Below are 24,250 nucleotides of genomic sequence, written 5' to 3'. Positions count from 1 at the left end.
AAATAAAATAAAATAAATAAAATTTAAAAAAATCCCTACTTTTGTTCTATATCAGAGGTTGGCAAACTAAGGTCCATGGGCCAAATCTGGCCCATGGCTTATTTTTGTACAGTGCATGAACTATTAATTTCTGTACTGTCAAGTAGCTGAGATAACTCAAAGAAGAATACTATTTTGTAATACATGAACATTATATGAAATTCGAATTTTGTTTTTTAATTTTTTTAATAGAACCAGCTCTTACTATTGTAAAGATTATTTATTTCTTTATTTATCTGTCAGAGCTAGCGAGCAAGAGAGAGAGCACAAGTAGAGGGAGCAGCAGGCAGAGGGAGAAGCAGGCTTCCCGCTGAGCAGGGACCCCAATGAGAAACTCGATCTCAGGATCCTGGGATCCTGGCCTGCGCAGAAGACAGACGCTTACCCAACTAAGCCACCCGGGCACCCCTCGAATTATATAAAGTTTCATTGCAACACAGCCCTACTCATTTTTTGTGTGTGTGTCTTGTCTATGGCTGCTTTCACGCTACAACTATAGAAATGAATGCTTGTGGCAAAGATCGTGTGGTCCAGAAGCTTAAAACATTTACTATCTGGCATTTAAAAGAACAAACTTGTGACCCCTGCCATAGACCAGAGAAATAAGTATCAGAAATATGGCAACAGTCATTGGAAATACAACCTTGTGTAGCCAGGGCAATGGCCTCAGAGTTTGAGACTTAGGCTCCTACTTCTGGCTCTTACTAGCTACATGCGCCTTGGAAATTATCTTCAGTTTCTGGTCCTCTGATTCTAGATTTGTAAAATAATGACATTGCATTGAATGAGCCCTTTATGCTCCAAAGTTCTTCAGTTTTACAACTCCTGCAATGTGCCATGAATATACAAATGCATCACAATGAGCACCAGACTCGTGGTTCAAAGAATCTTTCTAGACCTGATGGAATAACTAACTATAGTAATAATAAAAATAAATCTTAGCACTGATAAAACAGTTGGCATCATTTAGTGTAGGGCTAAGAAGTGCATTTTCAAATTGTTATGCTTGAAAGGACAGAACGGCAATTTAGGAAAACGAACACTTCAGCATAAATAAATTATGACCTCCAAGACCATAAAATGTAAATCCAAATTTAATGAGGAATTAAATATCCTAGGATTTACCATTAAGTCAACAATTTGATCTTGATATTATAAAGTTTATTTCACCTTTTAGAGAGTCCTACAAGTTCCCCCCCAAAGCTTTCTAGTTTACTATCCGCTTCACCCATTCAGTGTTGCTTTTACTCTGAAAAATAATTAAGACTAAAATAGTTGTATAAGCAAGTGCAGTATGAGACACATTTTAAAAAGCTAACTATTTAAAAAGAGATCTGCATTTTTCTTTGAATAAATAGGAATAAATTCCTTGTCTTTTTAGTAAGTAGGTGTGCTAATTTCAACGTCTGAAGTATTTATCTCGATTGTTTCATTCACAGTGGCAACGAATATTGTAGAAAGCATGTAACGGTGATTAAGAAATTTTTTCACCCAGAGCAGTTACAGCTTGTAAAAGTATTACAGGAAAAGTATGCCAAATAACAGAGGGAGGTTTTCCAGATGCCTAGGAAATCCCCCCTCTGTGTGAAAAGCATTTGGAATCTAAATAAATTCTTTGAGGACAATAGGTTACCAGTTTCTCTCCTGCCTGAGAGTCCTTGTCTGACTACAGTTTGTTGGTGATAATGAAGGAGCACGACATTCTCAGACATTGAGATTGTGACTCTATTTGTGTAGTGACCTAATTTCAGAAGAAAAAAATTAGCATGCAGGTTCTAACAAGTACTGCCACATTTAAGAACACAGGGAGGAAGATATTCAGTGCCAGGCGTGTCCCAGAAAATCCAAGATGTGCAATTGCAACATCTAGGGGAAGCATAAAAAATGAATCTTAAAAATGAGCATACCAATGCACAGATGAGTTTATATCACCAACGAATATTCTAGGGCTTGCTGTTGAACAATTCATTGCTTGCCATCAAACACCAAAATATTGAGACTGAGAGAGCTGACACAAGTTCCAACTTCCGGAGTAAAAGCTAGTCTGCTAGAATACTAACGCACAACTCGAGGGTGCAGCTTTACTTTTTTCTACCTTTGTGTCCCTCTAGATATGCCTCTAGAAGCATGACTGGCTTGCAGCAGGCACTCTGTGTTGCAGGATTTCTTTTCCTTTAGTGCCCACGGTTCTTGGTCACACTGCTTCGAAGAATGAAGAGGTGGACCAGATGAAGAGAAGTGGGCAGCAAAGCAAAGTTTATTAAGAGTAAAACAAAGTTTATTTAGCAATAGTACAAAGCTCCCAAAGAGGGAAGAGACCCGAGAGGGTTGCCAATTTGGTGTTTAAATCTAGAGAGTTTTATGGGCTTTTTGGTGTGGACTGCTTTAATCTGATTAACCTTGCATGCGCCTGTCACCCAATCAGGTTTTTTCCACGCACTCATCTACCTATCAGGTCATTGTTCAGGTGGAAATGGGTGGAGGGCTCCGTCCAAGGTGGTGTTTCCAAGCCTCGGGGACCAAGAGGGCGGAGGCCACCACTGCTGGAAGGCATGCTGGCCAGCCACAGGCCACCAGATCAAGCTCTGTTTAAATATTCCACCGCCTGTTTGGCTGGCCCCCAGGCCTGGGTTAGGACACCCAAGGCCATTCTCTTCCTTTCTGTCACCTACAAGTTTGTATATCCTCCCAGTAGGAAGACTTGAAGCTGAGGCATTGAGTAAATCCTAGAATAACAGGATGGGGTCTTTTCCTTAGGATGGGAGCCCCTTTTCCCTGCCTGCCTTTCTTCCAACTATCCTTCATTATCCGTAAAAAGTTACTGCATAAACACGGGGTGCAGTAGGGACTGGTGCAACATTAGACTCAACTAGCCTCAAAAATCTCCATGTCAGTGTTTTGAAAATGGCCACATTTGCCAGATTGCCTTAAATGATCTTTCCCGGTAACAAAGGTCCTGTTTGAGTTAATTAATTCCTAAATAATTTTTGAGTATCAATTATTTGAGAAGTGTTTTTCCAGGCACTGCAGATAAGGCAGTGAACCAGATGTACTCTCTGAACTCATGGATCTTATATTCTAGTGGGGAAAGTCAGGAGATAAATAAAGAATAAAATATCACCCTAATGTAAACTGTTGACATAGGGTAACAACAATGTGTCAATTAGGTTAATCAGTTGTAACCAGTGTACCTTCTGGTGTGGGTATATTAACAGTGGGGCAGGCTGTGCATATTGCGGGGGTGGGGGGGGGAGGAAAGGGTACATAGGAACTCTGTATTTTCCATTCAGTTTTGCTGCGAATGTAAAACTGTTCTTAAAATAAAATCTATTAAAAACATATTGTTAAGTTAGACTGTGATAAGTACACTGGAGGAAAAAGAACAGGATAAGGAGAATAGGATGTATTGGGAGGATATTTAAAAAGTACATTATGATTGCAAAAATTAGCCTGAGAGTTCTTATATATTTTCCTTTTTTTTTTTTAAGCTTATTTATTTATTTGAGAGAGAGAGAGAGCCAGGGGAGAGGGGAGGGACAGAGGGAAACAGACTCCTCAAGCAGACTCCCCACTGAGCATGGAGGCAGATGCAGAGCTCAATCCCAGGACTCTGAGATCATGACCTGATCCAAAATCAAGAGTCAGTCGCTTAAGCAACTGAGCCACCCAGGCTCCTCTCCTTTCTTTTTGATTATTGTTGTTTTCTTACCATTTAATCCCTGCCCTATGAAATGCCTTTGATTGGAAGCACACACGTTAGCCAAGTTCATAGCATAAATCCTTATTAATTATCAAGCCTTAAATGACTGCCTCTCACACAGTCCTCATATCCACAAGGTCCTGTATGATCTGCATCCCACCCATCCCCCACTCCAGCCTCACATTATCCTCCCCCCTTCCTCCACCTTGCCAACTCCTTCCGCCCACACTGTCCTCAGGGCTGCTTTACCAACACACCAAACACCTGCACATCTCAGACGTTTGCCCTTGTGGTTTCCTAGACTTGGCATGTTTCAGTCATGTTTAAACACAGAATCCAGAAATAGCTGCCTGAGTTTAATCTTGCTAACAGCCTACAACCTTGGATAAATGGCAGTCTTCTCTGAGCCTCAGTTTCTCCTCTGTAAAACAGAGTTATTACCTAGCTCACAAGCTCAATGTGAGAATTAAATGTGTTCATGGATGCAAAGCTTTATATAGTTCCTGGTACATGATAAATTTATGTAAGTCTTTCCAGACCGGCACACAACTCTCCTCCTTTTGCCTTCTTTTTTACATAAAGAGGCCAACCGTGACCTTCTCCTATAATATTCCAGCCTCCCCACCACTTCTTATCTGCGTTTCTATCTTTTATAGTATTTCATAAGTCCTGTTCCCATCTAACATATTATCTGTTTTTTCTTCTTTGGTGTTAACTCTTCTCTACAACTAAAATATTAGATCCATGATGGTAGGACTTCTGCCTGGGTGACTGTTATGTCCCAGTGGCCTGGCCAGTAGTTGGCGCTCAACAAATCTATGTTTAATAATGGAACAAATGTATGTATGAGTGAGCACACTCAGCAGAGTGGACCTGAAAATGTTTACACATACCCAAAGATATACTGAAAAACATTAGTAGGTTAGAAGGTCTGTGGCATCCAAATAATCCTTTCAACTTTGAAACAAATCTTTAATTCACTTATTTTCTGCTACATAAGGGGGAAAAAAAGCAAAATTGTTTTCTCCTTTATCTTACTAAAGTTGGTGGGTCTGCCTTTATAAATTAAAAGTTAAAAAAAGTTAAAGAAACCATCTTAGAAGTATCAGAATTCAAAAGATATTTAAGATTTTTAGTACCAATTCACTAAGTATAGTACTTTTATAATCATTTTCTATATTTATATGTCATACCACAGAAAAAAATGTTTACTCAAGAAACTCATACCAGGGAATGCTGGAATCATATAGATATAGAAATGATCTCGAAATGGCTTTCTTATGACAATACTCTATCAAAATGTATATAGAATATTTATTTAACCAAATTAAATATAAGGCAAATAATATGATTTTATAGCCATATAATATGCTAAAATATTTGCTGTAACTTTTAAATTATAAAACAATAAAGGGATGTTATTCCAGAGAAAAGAATATAAATCTTCATAATTATTTCAATAAATTATTATATTAAAAGGATTTTAATACAATCAAGAAACACTACAAGTTTCTTTCTACACTAGAAAAATGATCTGTTATTAGTTAATAGTTTGAATAAATAGCTTATAAAATATAAGGAAATGGTAGTCTATGATGTTATCAGAAAAATTGTAATAAAAAATTAATTGAGTTCTACATGTAAAAAGGTCAAAATCAACTATAATTATCAATTTGGATTGTTTTCAGTATTTTACAATTTAAAATTCATTGAATTTCTAACAATCAACAAAACAAAAAGACAACTGACTGAATGGGATATTTGCAAGTGATATATTTGATAAGGGGTTAGTATCCAAAATATGTAAAGAACTCATACAACTCAACACCAGAAAACCAAATAATCCAATTAAAATATGGGCAGAACACATAAACAGACATTCCTCCAAAGAAGACACTTATATGGCCAATAAACATACATATGGCCAATAAACACATGAAGAGATGCTCGATATCACTAATCATCAGGGAAATGGAAATTTTAAAAAATCAATGAATATCCCCTCACACGTGTCAAAATGGCTAAAATAAAAAACACAAAAAAACAAGCGTTGGCAAGGATATGGAGAAAAAGGAACCCTTGTGCACTATTGGTGGGAATGCAAACTGGTGCAGCCACTGTGGAAAACAGTATGAAGTTTCCTCAAAAACCTAAAAATAGATATAACATATGATCCAGTAATTTCAGTATTTACCCAAAGAACAGGAAAACACTAATTGGAAAGAATACGTGTACCCTATGTTTATTGTAGCATTACTTACAATAGCCAAAATATGGAAGCAACCCAAGTATCCATCGATAGATGAATGCATAAAGATGATGTGGTATATATACACAAAGGAATATTACTCAGCCATAAAAAAGAATGAAAGCTTGCCATTTGCAAAAGCCTGGATGGATCCAGAGGGTATAATGGTAAGTGAAATAGGTCAGTCAGAGAAAGACAAATACCATATGATTTAATACATATGTAGAATTTAAGATACAAAACAAATAAAGAACAGAAGAAAAATGTACAAACTGGTAGTCACCAGAAGGGAGGAGGGTGGGGGATGGGTGAAATAGGCAAAAGGGTTTAAGAGTACACTTATTGTGATGAGCACTGACTAATGCATGGAATTACTGAATCACTATATTGTACACCTGAAACTAATATAACACTGAACATTAATTATACTGAGATTTTTTAAAAAGTTTATAAAAAATAAAACGAAATTTGCTGAGTTTCTAATTTTATCCAATTAAAAATGGCAGTAATTCTTGATGGTATTTATTATCTGTTGATTTTGAATTTTGATTAAGTAATTTTAAACCAACATAGCAGTAAATTCACTTATGAAATTCAGGCATAAATTATACAGATGACTACCTTTAAAGATTGCATTTAATATTCTTTTGCCTCTGTCAAACAGAACCAGTCATGTTTTCAAAATAGATTTATTTTACTCTCAAGAATAATTCTCGGAAAATTGCCAACTTCATTCCTGAAACTGCCTATTTGCTCACTGTTATATCACTTTATCACACATAATATGATCACTTTGCACAAAATATTTGCCTATTTCTAATTTTTCTTGCCAGAAAGCATGTCACCTAATTACTAGATCTGGAGTTAACTATACAGTTTCAAGGTATGCTTTAATTTTAGTTTAAAGTAATTTAATAAATATGAGGACGACCTTTGGTGAGTGACATTAAGGCAAATGTTATGTGAATACAAAATTATAAAGTCTGTCTTTGTGCCAAGAGAACTTACTCTCCTCTCTATTGTATTAGTTATACATCAGCTTCACATAGAATGCTGTTACCCAGAAGAGTCTAGATCAGTTTTCCCCTTGAAAATGATGATAATAACACCTCTGTTGAAGTATAAATTACAAAATCCATGTAAAGAACTTGGCTTTTTGTGGGATTCAATAAATAATAATCATTTTTAGCGACCTTCCGGAGGAACTAAAAATATACTAGTCAAGATTAAACATTACAGAAGATTCTATAAAATAATGAGATAAAATTTAAATATTGTATCTTAAGTTGATTATATTAGGAGGCAGTAAATAAATTAACATAATTTGAACAGTTACTCTTTGAGGATTATCTCCTTAGGATAAGCATGACAAAAAAAATCAGTATCATCTCTATAAGCATACCTTATGCTTGCCCATGAATGATGTTATATTGTTTGTTCAACTTATTTACAGTGCATATCACTAATATCATTTAATATTTCCTGAATTTTGGCAAAAATTACGTTCAGTAAAAAAAACTGAACAACAGCAACAAAAGACAGTAAGGTCACAAGTGATCTTCATGTTGCTGAACTCTGTTTAATTTTGTCCTTGGATCCTTCTCACCCCTTGATACGTCTCTTCACTTGGATGCTAGGACATTTCTCTCTCCTGGTTTTCTCCCTACATTGCTGTCTGCTCGTTTTCAGTCTCATTTCATTTGCCAGTACCTTCTCAACTTCTAAACATATTTTGAACTTCTTTCTTCTACCATTTCTATACCCATTGCCATAATGGTTTCCTCTGGTTTCATGAATTTAAATACCAAGTAAATCTTCTCAAATTTACATATATATGTAAGATATGTATATGTATCTTTTTTTAGAGAGCAAGAGAGCATGCAAGAGAGTTTGGCAGGAAAAGAAAAAAAACCCATGTGCTGGGGGTGGGGGTGGTGCAGGCGCAGAGGGAGAGAGAGAATCTTAGGCAGACTTCCCACCCAGCATGGAACTCGGTTGCGGGGCTCGATCTCACCACCTGAGCCAAAATCAAGAACCGGCTTCTTAACTGACTGAGCCACCCAGGCACCTCTCAAATTTACATTTCCATTTAGATTTCCCACCTGAACTCCACACTGTGGTGTGCAACTAACAAGCTGACATATCCATTTGCAGCTAATAATCATCTCAATTTCACAATATTCAAAAACATCCCTGATTTTACATCCCTACAGCCTTTCTCTTCTCGGTAATAGGCAGCTCCATTCATCTTGCCATTCAGGCCCCAAACTCTGAAACCTTGCATCTCTCTCATCCTACATACAAGCTGCCAATTTAACAACAAATACATTGATTATATCTCCAAAAGTTGCCTAGATCCTTCACACTTCTCACTCTTTCTACTGCTACCTCCAAGACTGGAGCCACTCTCTCATAGCTGGTTTACTATAATAGCTTCTGGGTAGTTCTCTCTGCTTCAATCCTTGTTCTTCTTTCCTCTCTTCTCAACACACAGAAACAGTGATCATCTTTAAATGCAAGTCAGCTCGTCATGCTCTTCTCCTCCAAGTGTGTTTCACTGTAAGTAAAAACCAAAATGCTGCTTGTAGACCATAAAGCCTTCTTGAACTTCCCCAGTCCTCTTACATCTCCGACTTCGTGTGCCTCTTCTTCCCCTTACTCATTCTTCTTCAGCCACTCGGGCCTCCTTGCTTTTTCACAAAAACGTCAGCAATGCACCTGTGTGCCACAGTCTTCACACTCACTGTGAACACACACTCACTCTCTCCCCATGCATGCATGTGCTCAGTGGTCTTGCGCCCTAGTCAACAAATATGGAATCACAATGTAATCCTACCCTGCCTGGGGACACCCCCATTTCTCTTTTCTGCTTGATTTTTCTCTTTGGCACTTACCAAAATCTGACATATTACATGTTACTTTTTACTTTTGTATTGTCCATATTCTCCCACTCAAATGTTAAGCTTTTTGAGGGGCACCTGGATGGCTCATTCAGTTAGGCATCTGTCTTTGGCTCAGGTCATGATCCCAGGGTTCTGGGATCGAGTCCCACATCGGGTTCCTGCTCAGCGGGAACCTCTCCCTCTGTGGTTCCTTTTTTCTTCCTTTCTTTCTTTCTTTCTTTCTTTCTTTCCTTCTTTCCTTCTTCTTTCTTTCTCTTTCTTTCTTTCTTTCTTTCTTTCTTTCTTTCTTTCTTTCTTTCTTTCTTTCTTTTTCTTTCTTTCTTTCTTTCTGATTTTATTTATTTATTTGACAGAGAGAGAGACAGCCAGCGAGAGAGGGAACACAAGCAGGGGGAGTGGAAGAGGAAGAAGCAGGCTGCCCAGCGGAGGAACCTGATGTGGGGCTCGATCCCAGGACCCCAGGATCACGCCCTGAGCTGAAGGCAGACGCTTAACGACTGAGCCACCCAGGCGCCCCTATGGTTCTCTTTGTGTGTCAAATCAAGTCCTAAAAAAATAATAAAATGTTAAGCTTTTTGAGGGCCAAGATTTTTGTCTGTTTATTGCTGTACCCTTGATCAATGTCCACGCTCAACCTCTAGAAGGGGCTCAGAAATATCTGTTATATAAGTGAATAAATAAAGTTTACAAGTTGTATAGTTATTTAGGGAACATATCTTGATCCCTCTTTTGTGTCTTTACCACTGTGGTCTCTCTAGGTCTAGAATACATCTTGTTCTTGGCTGACTTTTAATTCTCTCCAATGACTTTGATCTTATAATTTAATGAGAGGCCCATCTAACTCCAAATCTATACATTCTAGTTTCTTGATTCCCTGCATCTTGGACCCACCGGCTTGGCAGGGAGGACAGCCTGTCTGCTCTGGGGGTCTTGCATGAAGTCACTTGCTGTCCCCCAAGCAATGTCTATCACTTGAGTTTCTCAACACCAATTTACACGAGTCTGGCTGGACTTTTCGCCATCACCTTAATGGACTTCTCTACCTTGCATCTGGTTGCACCCCAAAAGATAGTATCTGCCTCACCCCCAAAGGCATGTCTGATTCCATTTCTCTGTTCTTTCCAGCCTGCTTCATTCTGTTGCAATCTTCCCTAGCTATTTTGCAAGATCCGAGCTTGTGAAGTGCCTGATTCCTGTTTTTGTGATCTTCCTTTCACTTTCTCAGGTACAAGCCAGTTCAGGTGAACTTGGATCTTGGCCTGAATAAGGAAAAAGAAGACTTCTGGAGCTCAAAAATTCATGTTACCAGGAAAAGGCAAATGTGAGACCTCTGGGTTCAGGGTAGCTGTGACTGTGGGTTGTAGTTCTAAGAGTCTGACAGACTCCCTTGAGTGTGCACCTCATGATGGTTTGTCTTGCCTCTCTTCACCTTAAGAGAGAGGAAATCTCTCCTCTTAGGATGTTAAGAAGAAAATTTCAGTCAGGTATGTACCTTTGCACCACCTTTCACTATGTACTTCCTATTTCTTAGACACTAGGAATGCAAAGTTGTTTTTCTTTTCTTTAAAGGCCAGGTCTTGTGGGGGAAAATATAGATATAAATGCTTTTCATGAAATCTGCGAAGTGTTATAATTGAAGTGTGAACAGGAAGTATATTGGAGTTTGGCAGGAAAAGAAAAAAAAAAAAAAAACCATGTGCAAACCAAAGAAGGCTAGCAAAATCTAGTATTTCTGGGTGACTTCTGGAGTTCAGCACGGCTGATATAGAGTGAATACAGGGAAGTCATTATTAGACATAATACGAAAGATTGAAGCAGAGTTGATGAGACCATTCCTAGATAGAGAGTCCAAAATGGCTCTGAAGTATTTTAGAGGATGCACTGATTCCTTAGTAATTATATAAACGCAAGGAAAATCACAATGTGATATCATAATATACCCATTCAATTAATAAAATTTGGAGATAGGTAAACCCAAGTATTGGTGAGGGCATGGGAAATCGGTAACTCTTATGAATTCCTAACACATAGAACCATTTGGAAATAAATCTGGGTGCACTGAATGAATTAGGTATGCATGCAGCATGTCACCAGAATGGAATTTCTGGTAGAAGTGTTTTTGCTCCATAGGCTCAGGAAATGACTGCTTTGAAGAGGCCAATAGTTGGTTGGGTGTAGCAGCTATTCCTAGAAAATAATAAAATGAATGTCCATGTGCTACCAAAAGTGCTTCTGGGAAGGATTTAGATTAATTTGGATAGGCAACTGAGGCTTTGCTTTCCTGTTGCATTTCCACTGTACTTTGTCACAATCATTTCACATCTTAGAATGTGAAATGATTACCTTATTTTTACCTTATTTTACCTTATTTACCTATTTTACCTTATTCTTACCTTATTTTTCTCCATTCATTCATTTCCTACTGGCTCTCTCTGTCTTCTTGTCTCACGGTAGTGTTTACTCAAACCACTGCACTTATATTCAACTTTTAACCCATTTATTTTTAATACTTTGTGGCACCTACTTTGCCATGAAAATTCTGATTGATACTTTTATTGCAGTAATCCTTTGTTTTTATAACTGGAAAGATAACATACCATTCCTCCTTTATAATATTAGAGGCTTCTTTTGTTATTGCTATCCATCGAAATTATAGTCCAGCTTGTTAATTTTTATTCAGTCAGCATAACAATTAGGTGGAAAAATTTAATCAAGGAATTTTCCTGAAGTAGGTGAGTTGGGAGCAAATGTATTTATTCCACGTTGGGTAAAATGAACAGGAGAGCATTCCAACTGATGGGAAACTCAAAGTCACACAAATAAGCAGCATGGAAGAATGGAAAGTTGGCTAGATTTAGCTAGAGGGGAGAGTCAGTCTGTAGTGGGAAAAGATAAAATTAGAGAGGTACAAAAGTGCCAGTTGACAGAAGACCTTGAATTAAAAGCCAAGAGTTTAGACTTGATATAGTAGGAGTAGCTGATTCTTGAGCAGGAAGGTGGTGTGATAAAAATGGCATTTGCAGGAGATTATTTCAGCAGCTTACAAAGGCATAATTGTAGCAAAAGGAGACAGGAATTAGGCAGCAAAGAAATTATTGTGACCTTTGTTTGAAAAAAATCAGCCTGAAGCCATAGGAAAAAAAAAAAAAAAAAAGGCCAAAATGGTGACTATGTCAGATGCTAAAAGGCAGGAGGTTTCAAATCTTGGTTCTTGGGTCACCTATTTCAGAATCACCTGGAACATTTGTTAAAAATTCATATTTCTACACTACATGCCCAAACTTTTTTAAAAATAATAGTTTGTTATTATATTAGTCACCATACAGTATATCCTTAGTTTTTGATGTACTGTTCCATGATTCATTTTTTGCATATAACACCCAGTGCACCATGCAATACGTGCCCTCCTTACTAGCCATCACCGGCCTATCCCAGGGGAGGAAAGGGAATGGGCATCTTAACAAGTTGCCTGTGTGATTCTTCTGCTTCACATGGGAGTTTGAGATGCTCCACTCTAGAAGAAGAATTCAGAGAACATGGTAACTCTACTGGGAGTGCAGAGGGGGAGAGAGTACAATGATTACACGGCAGCCAGTCTAGGACTCAGGAAACATGATAAGGCAATTAATAGAAAAAAAATTAATAGATCTTATTTTTTAGAGGAGTTTTAGGTCTACCACAAAAGTGAGCAGAAGGTACACAGAGTTCACATATACCCCCTGCTCCTACATACCCACAGCCTCCCCCGTTATTATTCCCCACAAAGCGGTGCACTTGTTTCAATTGGTGAGCCTACCTTGATACATCCTTATCACCCAAGATCCATACGTGACACTGGTCTCACTGTTGGTGTTGTACATAATATGGGTTTAGAAAAATTTATGATGATATATGTCCACCACTCTAGTAACATACAGAGTTGGCTAGCCTCACAAATCCTCTGTGCTTTACTTATTCACCCCTTCCTCTTCCTGAACTCCTAGCAACCACTGATATTTTACTGTCCCCAAAGTTTTGCCTTTTCCAGAGTGTCATATAGTTGCAATCATACAGTATGCAGCCATTTCAGCTTGGCTTGTTGCACTTAGTAATATGCATTTAAGAATGGATATCTCATTTCTTTTAGGTGCTGAATAATATTCTATTGTCTGGATATACTACAGTTTATTTATTACTCCTTTACATAAGGGTACCTTGGTTGCTTCCAAATTTTGGAAACTTTGAATAAAGCTGCTATAAACATACATGCACAGGTTTTGTTTGGATATATGTTTTCAAATCCTTTGGGTAAATACTAAGGAGCACGACTGCTGGATTACATGGTAAAAATGTTTCATTTTTTAAGAAACCACCAAGCTGTCCTCCAGAGTGAAGGCATCATTTTGCATTCCCACTAGCAATGAATGACAATAGAAATTTAAAGTAAACTTCTACCAAAAAAAAAAAAATAATAATAACCTTCTATCATAATAGAAATCATGGTAGAAAAGCATTCATGGTAGAAAAGATATCAGATTGTGTTGTCAACATGTTAGAATCAAAATGAACAAAAATCCTCATAGAAACAGACTTGAGACAAGTGGGAGTTCAACATTAAACACAATATTTTGAAAATATTGCACTATTGATGACATCTGAAACCATTAAATACTGGATGTTGCTTTACACAAAAGTATAGGGTCTAAGACATAGGTATCCCCACATTAAGTGGAAAGAAGTGCGGAAGACATAGTTGTTGTTTCTGTTTGTTTGTTTGTTTTGTTTTGTTTCCCCAGACTTGACTTGGGACAGTGAAACCTTGGAGTGCTTATTAAAAAACTCAGATTTCCAGGTCCCAATCCAGAACTGACTCAGAATATCTAGGAGAAAAATGCAGGAATTGATATTTGGCAAATTTCTCAGGTGATTTTTATGATTGCTCAGAGGCTAATTGTCTCCTATTGAGATTCATAATTCTAAAACAGTCCACAGAGGGATGGATGTGGTATATGTTGAGATAATACAGATGTAAAATATAGGTAGACCTGTTTCTAGGCATGGCTAAATGACATTACATTAGGGGCAGACAGAAATACTCTCCTAGATTAAAAGAACAATGGTTCTTAGTCTGAAGTGATTTTGCCCCCAGAGGACAGGTGGTAACGTCAGGAGACAATCTGATTTTACAAATTGGGGCAGGGGGAAGTACTATCTGCATCTAGTGGGTATAATGCAGTAATGCTGCTATACATCCCACAATGCAGAGGATAGCCCTCACCTTCCCACAGCAAAGAATTATTGGCCCAATACATTGATTCAGACAGAAACCACAAAATACAAAGGAATAATAGTTAAATGCAATAAGTGAATCTAGTTTGGATTATAATTTAAAATTAAAAATAACATTGGCAGCAGCTATAAAAGGTCTTCTTAGGACACTTTTGGGCAATTTGTGCATGGGCTAGCCAGTATATAACAGAATCATTGTTATTTTTCTAAGGTGTGATCTTATTATGGTTAGAAAAATGAAAGGCTTTATTTAGGATATGCATGTTGAAGTCTGAACCTAGTTTCAAATGATAGAGCAAAGAAAATAATGTCACACATATGCATATATAACTTTAAAGAGAGATGACATAATTATGGTAAAATATTAAAAATTTTAATATAGGAAGAAGAACATAAATGTTCATTTATTGTTCTTTCAATTTTTTGGTATGTTTGAAATTTGTTCATAAAAAAAGTGTGGAAAGTATTTTAAGTATTCTAAGTATTTTAACAGTGTATATTTGGGATTTGGGCCAATTGGTTCCTTATGGTTTGTTTGATCATGAAATCGTTTTTGGCCGCCATCTTTCTACTGCATGAGACTATACCCACTACTTCCTGTTTTTAGTCATTCAAAGTCCCTGTGAGGCATCTGCTGACTGAAACAGAGGTTTAAATAGCTGACATGTGACTCAATGAAGAATCTGACAGCTAGGGCCAGTCTTCTCTTATTTCACTTCTCTTCCCTCTTTGTTTCATCTAGAAGACTTTTGCTCTCTGGGGGCAAGGACTCCAGACTGCCTCACTAGAGCAAAGTCTCACTTCTGCTGTTGGGTCTAATTACCTGCCTGGTACCGGTGAATAGGAGGCTACTCAGTGGCTTTCAAAACCCGTCCCTTCAGGCACACAAAATAGGAAAAGAGATAAAGACCCACACCGTTTTGCTTTCACTGGAATTATCTAAACCCTACCACAGCCACTTCCTAATCGTGAGATGATAACTCGAGTGACCGCATTCCAACTGTGGCGAGGCTGTAACCTCTCTGGCTGTCTCCTTGCCCTGCCATACATTCCAAGGCCATCAGCAATTTTGCTGAAACGAGTCTTTCCCTTTTGGACAGTTTATAAGCTGTTGCCACTTTTATTAAGGTTACTGTTGCTTTTTCACTGTTATTAAACATCTACCAATCTTTTTCAGTGTTTCATAGGGCCTGGCATTCTGGGGCACTTTGTAGATACTTGATGATTTAATACAGCACAGGTTTGAAATACGGTAGATTCTACGACTGGCGGGAATATTCAAATACTAATGAGAAGTTAAGATGGGGGGGTTCATTTGGAATTAGGTCAAGAATAATTTTTGAGAAGAGCCTAATTAAAGTCAGTTTCACATTCCCCAAATCCTAGATAAATAGATGCACTGATAGAAATTTGTTGCATTTACTTTCTTGTCTTTGATGTAAATGGCTATATGTTGGTTACTATTTACATTCACAAAGAAATACAGTCATCTGATTTTTGAGTTAAAATTATAATACACTTCTACAAAATAGGGCTGATGGTGGCTTAATGAAAGTGGCTTCAGATGATGACAAAACTATGGGTATATCTTTCTGACCAAAACAAAGGGCTCTCTAAATGCTGTTTTCTCATAGTTTCAATTTCTTAGAGGTCTGAAACCTCAGTAGGATGAATAGAAGTATGTTGGAATTGCTTTTGAATTCTGCTGCTATGATGAGGTAGAAAATTATGTCTTAAACAGGCGGGCTAGTTCTCAGTATCACTTTATATGACTTATCAAAACCTGAAGCACTTTTTTTAGCTCTTCAAAAAAGTCCTATTTCTTTCTCTTATGTCTGAACACATATGCTTTGAACAGTAGTCTACATAAATGCTTAACATCTAAGTAAATATTTCTAGACTTTTTTTTTTCTGTGTGAGATCAAATCATTTCTTAGAAGTTTTACAAAGTTATGTGAGCATCAACTTTCTAAATGAGGTCTGACTCTTTAAATAAAATTTCCAAAGTTAAAAGGTTTCCAATCTAAAGCCTTATTTCTTAAAAAGAGCTACACAAATATGTTCACCATCTTAGATCACTGATCCATATCATTAAAAAATTATCATTTTGCAAAATGAAACATATTCTAGAATCATATGCACATTTATTGTATTAATGATTATTTTGAATAATTATTCAGAAAGAAGAGCTGGGTTACACTTTACAGTTAGAGTTGAAACAGTTTTCTAGTAGATACTTTATTTGCAGCTGTGGTCATTATGAAATTTAAGTTGTAGACAGTCAAAATACTCAATTTAATTTAATGTTTTCTTGGAATTCATAATATGGTGATGAGTAAAAAAAAAATTCCACAAAATAATTATGGGTTGTTTTTTTTGTTTTTGCTTTTTTTTTTTTTGCAGCAAAAGTATGTGTGGATGTGTAGTCTTATAGATAAATAGATACAGACAAACACACAGACGTCTCAAAAGGAAGATACCCCAAACTTTAACAATATTTTTATTCTAGGATTAATAATACAGAAGGGATAGATGGGTGTTGTAATTCTTCTTTTGTTTTTAGTTTTATTTTCTAAATATTTAGATAAACATACATTAAATAGTACACTGAACACTTACACTGCTTGATATTAGGATTCTGTGGAAAACCTAAACTTCTCTAATATGTCAACGTGTTTGTTGGACTTAAAATACCTCTGATGACAGTCAAGGTCAAGTATTAGCCTGCATGCAGCACAGTCTAAATTACCCTCTCAACAAACTGTACCAAATAGCGATGATGTGATAGGTAAAGAATACCTTTTGGTCACTAAATTAATAAAGGATTTAACTTCTAAGTGACATCTGACATGTCAAATAATTTCAATATATTCAACTATAGACAGTAAATGGCAACATAGTATTATTGGCAAAAACATTTTGGAACCTTTGCGGAGGAGACAAGATGAGAGAATACCCTGCCAAGGGGCAATCTATGGGAGCCACAACAAGCAGAAGCAGACAATGGCTTCCAAGTCTTGCTAAAGTGTAATAATAAACGTAGCATATAACATTCCCATGTCAAGGAAGAAAAGCAGTTGGCCCACTCACCTGAGCACGCCAATAGGAAATAAAGACGTTGCTTTTCAACAAAGGTACTGAGTGAACCATGAGCTTAAAACCAAATGTAGTAGATTGTGAGTAGAGGGTTCGGGAGGAAAGAGTGGGGACTATATTTTTGTTACATTGAGATATGCATAGTTCATAACACAAATATCAGAAACATCTTTTATCATGGCCATAAAGATAATAAATTGTGTCAACATGAAAATGTATGCATTTGTTTGTACTTGTTACCTGTGAGGTAAAGTTTTCCTTCCAAACATCCAGTCATTTTTTTTTTTTTTTTTTAGGTGGGGAAGGCAGATAGGAAACACAACAGTAGAAAAAGTGTCATAATACAAGTGTGCACATAGTAATTTGGAAGCAGAGGACTAATGAAGTAATTCTTGGGGCTTGGAGAAGGCATCCCATTGGAGGTCATGTTTGTTCTGGATTTTGAATTATAAACAGTTTTGTATCTCTAATGACAACCATCTCAGACAGGCATTTGGCTGATACTGTATGGCATGTTTGTCAGCAAAAGTTACCAGTGAGTCCTATATTTTATGTGTTTGCAAGGGGAAAAGAGACAAATACTTTAGAAACTTCATGTGCATATGGCAAAGCTAATGTTTGTATGTTTCCTCCCATTTCCAAAGGGACAGAACACAGGAGACTTATAACCAAAGTTCCAAGTCTCTTCTCCAAAACAGGCCTGGTTATGACTGAATAATAATTCAATTTAAACCCCAAAGTCTCATTGGAAAAACAGTACCAATTGAGTCTAAATATTAACATTCCACTGCTTTAATAACATGCAAACAACATACTGTATAGCACAATAGCTGGCCAACAACCTACCGAAATCTCTGTCTTGATTTCCTAACGTTTCAGATTCTGACTGTCCTTGAGAAGGTAACACTGAAAAACCTTTGTAGAAGAAAGTAAAACACTCTAACTCATTCTATGAGGTTAGCATAACTCTGATACCTAAAACCAGACTACCAGACTAAGACATCATAAGAAAAGAAAATCACAAATGAACATCTCTTATAAAAGTAGATGTGAAAATCTTCAGCAAAATGCTAGCAAACTGAATCCAGGAACACACCAAGAAAGAAGAAGCTGCAGCAGCAGCAGAAACAGAAGCAGCACCATAACTAAATGGGATTTATCTCAGGACTGCAAGGTTCGTTTAGCAACCAAAAAACAATTAATGTAATATAACATATAAACGGGACAAAACAAACAAACATAAAACAACCATGATCACGTCTATAGACACAGAAAAAGCATTTGAACAAAATCAACACTTTTTCATGATAAAAAAATGAAAACAATAGGAACAGAAAAGAGTTCTTCAAACTGATGAAGGACATCCACAAAAATATCCACATCATGATTAATAGTGAAAGGCTGAGTGCTTTCTTCCTAAGACCAGAAAAAAGAAAAACATGTCTGCTCTCTTCACTTCTATTCAACAATGTCATGGAGGTTCCGGCCAGGACATCTACATAAGAAAAAGAAATCCAAGGCATCCAGATTGAAAAGGAAGATACAAAATTATCCTATTTACAGTTGATATGATCTCATATACATAAAATCCTAAGCAAGCCACTAAAAAATGATTAGAAGTAAGTGACTTCAGTAAACCTGCAGAATACAAGACCAATACACAAAACCCAATTCTGTTCCTATACAATTACAATAAATCCAAAAATGAAATTAAGAAAATATTTCATTTACATTGAAAAATAAATTTAGAAATACATTTAACAAAAGGAGTGTAAAACTTATACTCTAGCAAGGTTCCTTTTCTTGACTCCATGAGATAAGCACCTGAGCAACTCAGTTGGTTAGGCCACCGACTCTTGATTTCAGATCAGGTCATGATCTAGGGGTGGTGGAATGGAGCCCCACCTCCAGTTCCCCACTCAGCGGAGAGTCTGCTGGATATTCTCTCTCTCTCCCTTGCTCCAACCACCCTCTGCCTAGCACACGCCACCATGCTCTCTCTCTAAAATAAATATTTTTTTTAAAAAAGGAATAAAGTACAGATACATACTACAATATGAACTTTGAAACCATGATGTTAAGAGAAAGAAAGAGGCTAGCCACACACACACACACACACACACACACACACACACAACAAAACCATTATTTTAAGATTGAATTTATATGAAATATCCAGAATAGGCAATTCTATGGAGACAGAAAGTACATCGGTGATTATTTTGGACTGGTGGGATTAGAAAACAGATGTGTCATGGCTAAAGGACATAGGAATTTTTTTTTGAAGTGATGAAAATGTTCTCAATTGATCAAGGTAAAAGTGGCACACGAGTATTCTAAAAATCACTGAAAACTATACACTTCAGACGGGTGAAGTACAAGGTATATGAATTACATCTCAAAAAACCTCTTAAAAGTGCTATTTGAGGCCTCTACCAGACAAATGGAAATTGTGGTTAAATAAAATAATTTTGCTTTACGGTTTTATATTGCCTTGGGCATTTCAAATAATGATCTCAAGTGATCTTAAAGACAACCCTGAGAAGTAAAATTAAACTAGGTGAAGTAGTTTTGGGAGCCACCAATGATCACTCAACTTTGTGGAGTGGTTTACTTTAAAAGATCAACTGTAAAGGGAGGGCTCGGCCAACTGCAGGAGGGACAGCAAGCCCAGAGAGTGGCGCCTGGGTCTGGCGCCGAGCCTGAGTCCGAGGGACCGGAGGTGGACCCGCCGCAGGCCTAGCCTCGGCCCCTCCTCTACAGCATGGCCAGCCGGACTTGCTGGCCTAGACCCAGAGCCTGGCCGAGGATGACATCTAGAAGCTGATGGTGACCATCGAGGAGGTCTGGGAATGGGAGAAGCGCTGGGGGACTCTGGGCGACATTTCCCTTCATATATGTTCAAGTGGGTGCCAGCGGCAGACCCCCACGAGGAGGAGTGACAAAGGGGAGGTGGCAGGACAGAGAGATCCCGAGGCCTGGAGGGGAAGGGCAGGGTGCCAGTCCCTAGGGGGTGGCCTTCTCATCCTGCTGGATCTCAATGACGAGAACAGTAACTAGAGTTTCCATTTGGAAGGCTCCCTGCAGAAGTGCAACCAGCCCAGCCCTGGGGGCACCCCCCTACCCAGCCACCCCGTGTTACCTGTGGGACCATTGGAAGACGTCTCACAGGGTTCTCAGCCCCCGAGGCTGGGCCAAGAGAGAGATCCTGGGCTCCCAAGTGCAGGTAGCAGCGATGAACTCCCAGTGCTGACCAAAGAGGAGCCTGTTCTAGAACACCTGGAGGCTGAGGCCCCTGAAGCTTACCCCATCTTTGAGCCAGTGCCACCTGTCCTGGAAACAGCCCAAGTTGACATAGAGGACTCATCACCTCATCACATGTGCCCAAATGTCCCTGACCTCTGAGAAGCTGGCCTGCCTGTCCTATTGCCCCAGAGGCCACTTCGGCTTTTTTCATATAAAGACCCTTTTGTGAAAAAAAAACAAAAAAACTATAAATTAAAAAAAACAAAAGATCAACTGCACAAATTTATATTCTTTAAAATGTCAAAATCTCACTCAAATTTAATCACCTATATGGTGGACAGTAATTAAGCAGCCATAGATTTCTGGCTAAGCTCCTCACATTAAGCAAAAGCCTTTTTGTTGTTGCTGTTTTTAATTTGCTTGTTTGATTTTGAATAATGGTAAAGTGAAGGCGAAAAAGAGATTTTACTCTTACAAAATCAAGTTTTTGGTTCCTTTAAATTCCTAATTATTTTAGGATAACATTTCTCATAGTTTTTTTCCATATACAATTTTTGGTGAGTATTCATTTCATTCCTGTTCAATTCAGCTGTTTGAATACAAGGTCTATTTTTATGACATCTTGACTTATGTTTTGCAATGAAAGACAAAGCTATATAAAAGCTAACTAACTATCCAGTGATTATTTCTAATTAAAGGGATCTGATTTAAAAAAAAAAAAAAAAGAAAAAACTTGTGGAAAATTAAAAGGAGGATATGGTGTGCCCTTTGCATGCATGTCTGTACAAGTTCCCATTGCCGGGAAAATGATTTAAAGTACAGTATGTGCAACCTGTTTTTCTGGTAATTACAAATCAAGACATATGTCTTTGCAACAAGAAGCAGATAGCTGCCATTTTAAGCATTCCTCTGCCCCTGCTGAGTTAATTCCATTACACAAAAATCCCAACAAAGGTAATTTTGAACAGAGCATCCTCCTGCTTAAATCTTCCTTTTGCTGCATTTCTTCCTTTTGAATTGCAGGACTGCTAACTAGAAATGGAAGTATCCCATTAAACTGTTAGGTTTACTTTCTTTAATACTCTAATCATTCCAGAAAGTCAAAGAGGAAAAAAAAAAATCTGCACCATGTCTAGACAAATCATATTTCCCTTTTCTGTTCTCTTACCTTTACCAAGTAATTCATCAAATAAAAAGATTTATGGATACTCATTGCTTATAAATTTGACAGATTAATTTCACATTTATACACGTTTTAAATTCAAATACACGGAACATAACGATTGAAGAGAACTGAAGCTATTTCTAAATTAGTCAATCTACTGAAATTGTACTATGCAGAAAGAGTTAAGAATCAATATTAACTTTTCAGCTTGTACCACTGAATAACATAAGTTGGCAGTTTTTTTTTTTTTTTTTTTTTTTTACCGATGAACTATTTTCCTACGTGTCTATCTATAACAAAAGTTTGAGGGAAAAAAATGTGAGACCAGAGCAAAAGGACATTGAGACAATCTAGCTAACTGAATGTGTTTTCTTTATGTTCAGACTGTAGCATTGTTGATATTAGCTAGTTGATATTAGATACAAAGTACTGTTCCGAGTCCTTGAGAGAAGTTGTTAAGGATTTAGTGGGAGAGACAGCCAAATTGCTCAGTTCTAGGAGAAACGCTATAGTAGATACATGATTAAAGTAGACATAAAGAGGAAGGGAAATTAATTCTGACTAGTTGAATCTGAAAGAATTAATTTCACAGAGAAGAATATGCAAGCATACATATCACGTATCAATGCACACAGGCACACAAAATAATTTTTGATCTGAGAAACCATACTTGGAGTAGTCACGTGATCGCTTACTCTATTATGAAGTGATGGGAAGTGCCAATACCGTTGTGTCTGATGATCTTTTACCTGCTTAATCCCTCAATTAACGTGTGTGGACACAGAAGTGTGAGGGTAAAGGCAGAGGGTTCTTTTATACCCAGTTGAATAATTCTGACTTATTCAATCAATAGGAAGCCCAGAGAGGTTTTAGGGAGAGGGTTATGGTGGCAGTGTGGGGAATGCACCAGAAGTTAAGTTCTAAAGGAAGAAAAAATCGGTTATTGCCATAGTCTAGGAAAGGCACTACCATACCTGTTGCTGCCCCAACCTCTGTTTACTACTATCGCTCCTATGACGACAACCACCACCACTAGTGGATAGAATTGAGTGAATACTTACCATCTGCCAGGGACTCCTCTACACTTTTAACAGGTACAATCAGACTTGATCCTCACCACAGTTTATATGGCAAGGAGAATGACAGGGAACAGTTAGCACCTCTTATTTTCCTCATTCTTTTCTGCACCCTGTACTGCCTGCCACTTGATCTCATCCAGATATCCAAGCTCTTGCCCTCTTCATCTTATCTCAGTCAACTTCCTCCAGACCTTTTCTGATCCCCTGCCTTCCAGAGGCCTGATCTACCACCTGTACTGCTCTCATACCAGTATCCTTGATTACTCTGCATCTCTGTCATTCCACTAGAGCCGCCTAGTAGCATCTCAACATTAGATCAGTGCTAAATCCCCCATCTCTGCTCTGCAATTTATACAGCTGAGTATGCTGGCTTATATCACTTAAATATGTTGACTGGCACAATAACAATTCAAGGTTTCCAATCATAGCAGTGCTTTCAGCACCGCTGACCACCCTTTATACCTTTGTCATCAGCTCTGCCTCTTACTTCCTGGACTGTTTTGACGCATTTGCAATAACTCATGAGTCATCTACTCCAACAGATAATGGACAGCACTGCAACAGAGTGAATTTTGGAGTCATTGGCATATAGATCCCCATGGAAAGCATGTGAGTGAGTGGAATCACCATTTTCATAAATGTATTTTATTTTCAAAAACACTACCCACAAATAGCATTTCCATAAATACTCCCCATCAGAGTAGTATTGCACAGGTTCAGTTCTACACTTTAAATTTAAGAGTTCAGAAAATCCATTTCCCACTCATTCAACATCCACAGTATTTAAATTTTAATTTAATGGGGAGAAGATGTTTATCATCTCAGAAGAAATGCTCATAAAATTAATCTTTTGATCTCAGGATTAAACCATTGCTAGACATGATTCGTTAATAGAGTAGGTTTTAATACAAAGACCTAACATCTTTTTGAAAAGCATTAGATGCTTTTATGAAAGTGCAAACATCACCCTCTTACTACTCACCTTATTTTTAGCATGGGCTTTTCAACCATAAATGTATTCTCCTTGGGGTTTAGTCCTTCTTAGGAATATAAAAGACTCATAAGTTAGCAGAAGGTTGACAGCATAGAATTCACCCAAGGAAAATAATATATTTTCCACTGTAGATGTCTTGGGAGACTCATGATTCAGTATCACCCAACTTTTTTAACCTCTCATGTCACTGTTTCTCCTCTGTCATTTGTGTCCTTGTATATACCAATATCTGAATTTGCCTCTATTTTTCTAATTCTTACATTTCCTAGTCAATGTGCTAGTCTGTAGGTTTGTCTTTCCATTTGTAAAGGAAATCAATGACCAGGAGAGAGTTTAAGGGCATTCAGGGCAGTTGCCTTAGACCAACCAGAAAACTAGAATTTCTCTGAGTAATAGAATTTTTCAAGACTCCTCTATTTGCACTCTGGCTTCAGGCCATTTTTTTTTTTTTTTCTGGATTAATACAAAGGGTTCTTTGTTCCTAGGTACTTTCAATTTTGGCCAAAAGGAAC

The 24,250-nt window shown here is 37.5% G+C and overlaps 1 protein-coding gene and 1 pseudogene across 1 annotated transcript in view; one reads left to right on the top strand and one right to left on the bottom strand.

Moving 5' to 3' along the window:
- ROBO1 (roundabout guidance receptor 1) overlaps positions 1-24,250 on the bottom strand; it is a 764,830-nt gene that overhangs the window by 678,470 nt on the left and 62,110 nt on the right. The gene's annotated exons all lie outside the window — the stretch shown is intronic.
- On the top strand, positions 18,279-20,659 carry LOC123784237 (B-cell CLL/lymphoma 7 protein family member C pseudogene; annotated as a pseudogene).

Source organism: Ursus americanus, chromosome 4 (genome assembly GCF_024610735.1).
Source record: "Ursus americanus isolate L20-20 chromosome 4, mUrsAme1.1.p, whole genome shotgun sequence".
Lineage (NCBI taxonomy): Eukaryota > Metazoa > Chordata > Mammalia > Carnivora > Ursidae > Ursus > Ursus americanus.
Note: the sequence above shows the minus strand (reverse complement) of the source record. Positions and strands in the feature narration are given on the sequence as shown.